Source organism: Tigriopus californicus, chromosome 12 (genome assembly GCF_007210705.1).
Source record: "Tigriopus californicus strain San Diego chromosome 12, Tcal_SD_v2.1, whole genome shotgun sequence".
Lineage (NCBI taxonomy): Eukaryota > Metazoa > Arthropoda > Copepoda > Harpacticoida > Harpacticidae > Tigriopus > Tigriopus californicus.
In genome coordinates this window covers 11,588,433-11,591,106 of record NC_081451.1, presented here as the reverse complement: position 1 = coordinate 11,591,106, position 2,674 = coordinate 11,588,433, and the positions used below count along the sequence as shown (strand labels likewise).

The 2,674-nt window shown below is 36.9% G+C and overlaps 1 long non-coding RNA gene across 1 annotated transcript; it reads left to right on the top strand.

Annotated features, from left to right (window-relative positions):
- The first annotated feature begins 1,788 nt into the window (after positions 1-1,788).
- LOC131891624 (uncharacterized) lies at positions 1,789-2,401 on the top strand. The gene is made up of 2 exons (XR_009374438.1): positions 1,789-1,875; positions 2,208-2,401. It is a non-coding gene; the product is annotated as an uncharacterized LOC131891624 (long non-coding RNA).
- Positions 2,402-2,674: the final 273 nt, after the last annotated feature.

Genomic DNA, 2,674 nt, shown 5'->3' with positions numbered 1-2,674 from the left:
CCTTCACAATGAAATAATATCAAAATGACCAGTAACATACAAAACTGTGATCCAATGAGAAAGATCTCGCAATAAAGAGTTTTTTTTAATTGAGTAGAGTACGTTTCTTATATTTCTACATTGTCTGAAAAGTGGCTCAAAGTCTCAATGACCAAGAGCAGGTCGATTTGTTGGAAAGCTCGTTCGCAGTTCGTATTTCTAGAAGTCCGTGGTCTAACTCATTCAGTTTTGATATTTTTCACTGCGTGGCCAGCCATCTAGTCTGCTTGATTGTGTGCTTAACACCCATCAATACGACACTTGAAACAGATTTTGATATCGCAATCAATCAGCATGGTTTCATATCGTTTTTTACGCCCAGTAAATCGTCCTTTCACGCGAGAAAAGTAACAAACGAAGGCTCTTTTGGACGTTATTTTAGGTCTGTAAGCAACTTTTCACGAATCTGTAAATTTTATGCACACTTTTCTTTTCCTGTTGGGAACTGCCAGTCGTTTCACCGTGCGTACAGTAGTTAATGATGATTAAGTAGTCTATGAACCGTGAAAGAGTTAGATGGTGCGTCACAAGAATGTTCCTTTTTTAAGACAGAACACTAGGTAATACAACACTGGTAGTCAAAGAAATTCGATTTGTGCTAAAAAGTGATAAGTAGACCTCGTAAAAGAGTTGCATTTTCGGCCGAAGTAAGGTTTTTTAAAGTTGGGGAAAAATCCAACAAAAGCTGAAAAAATTGAAAAGGTTGCGAAAATGCTCAAAACAGGCGCAAATATGTAAAAAGAGGCATGTGACAAAAGTTGTTAGGTTGGAAAATGATCGTTTTTTGTCCCTTTCAGCCTCTTTGCTGTATTTTTATGTTATAAAATGGCAAACACTCAACTGAATTTCGTGCCTGATCATTGAGCCTTTTCATTTTATGTACTAGTAATTGATATTTCTTACTTAAATTTTTTATCTTGAGACGCTTTCTTTATTTGATGCGGATGTTTAAGGAAACTAAGAATTTGGCACCAAAATATTTTTTGATCAAAAAGCCAAAATAGGTCAAATCGGTTTTCCCCAGTCGTTAGCTTTTTCTTTCAATGCCTACTGATGAGTCAAGAGAATTTGGATCAATTCCCAAGATATTTTCTCAATGTGATGGGTTACGAGGATTGTTTAAACGTATACGAATATATACTCAAGCCGTAGCAAAACCAGAGCCAACCAATTGTTGCTCTTGGTGTTCGAAAGGAAAATATCGCTTGGAAAGGGACACTTCATTTCTGGAAAGGTCAGGGGAGTTTAGCAAACAAAAAAGAGCTTTGAAAGATTCCGTAATTCTGCAGGCAACTCGTAATATTCTTTAAAAATGAATAGTAATTTCTAAAAAAGATGGATTGGTGTTTGCAGTTGCAGTAGAACAAAAAAACAATAATACCTTTGAGACAAAAATATGAAGTAGTTCGTCTAAAAAAAGGAAAATTAAGTAAAACACTCTCAAAAGCGAAATATTTTTCTAGGCGCTATATCCAACTTCTCTTATAAGGTCTATTGTGCTTTCGGTCCTCAAGTCGTCCTTGATTCCCTTCGTTTGCCTTGTTGAACCACCCAATGCACATAATTCTACCACACAATCATCCAAAGCCTTAGAAATACAATTCTAGGAAGAAATGCATTGTTACCGTGAATGGAGACTGTTTCCTGAGTAAATAGGCATCATAACAGATGCAAACTCATCTCCTAAAGTAATGGTTAGCCCCAACCAATATAAAAAGGCCTCGTTCAAGGTCAATATCATGTCAATCGTCTGAACTCAATCGAGACGGAAATCAATGATTCTGATGTGGACGCTGATGACGAAGACGGCGAGGATATGGACGGGTCTGAAGACAGGTAACAAATATAACGTGTATCTCGAGACTTTTTAGTTATACCCATTTTGTAACGTTCTCAAAAATTAGAACGTAAAACAAATGGGGGGGGGACATTTCAATTTTGTTTTATTTTGAGGCTTTCTAACCTCAATAAGAGGTACATTCGAACAGAAAACGCCCGAGTTGCAACAGATCATATCTGAAGATCTTTGACCACATTTGTGTTGTTGGAGTGGTTCAAACACACTTAAAGTGAAAATATCCAAGATGTCTCCATGAGTGGAAATGACTTCGTTTTTTGTCCTCAAGATCATCTAATAAAGATTCCTTTCATCCACATTTGTCCTTCAGATTATTCCATGGTGCTTGGTGTCGCTTGAAATGTCTGCCCAAATGTGTCGCCGCTCCCAATGGCACGTGTACTTGTACCAAGATGTTCCTTGGCATCTTCCCCATCTTTTCCATTACCATTCCTTGTGCATAATACCTTTTTCCTTGCCATCAAGATCAATTTTCATTGAACTAATAAATGCACAAATTCGTGATCTTTTAAAGTTCAATTTTGGGGTTCCCAAACAAGTGGGCCGAACTGAAATCTACCAAATTTAAATTGGAATTTGTAGGATTTGGTATTTTATAACATGGTCAAAGAGAGAGTCTTTGTTTTGTATATTAATTCTGTGAGACACTACATTATGAAAAATGATACTATTTGCATCCTGGGAGGCCCTCGGAGGTCCATTTTTCATTGAACCCTAACACAATGTTCAATTTTTGTTACATTGCCCATCGTTTGATTGTTAAAGGAAAATAAGGTG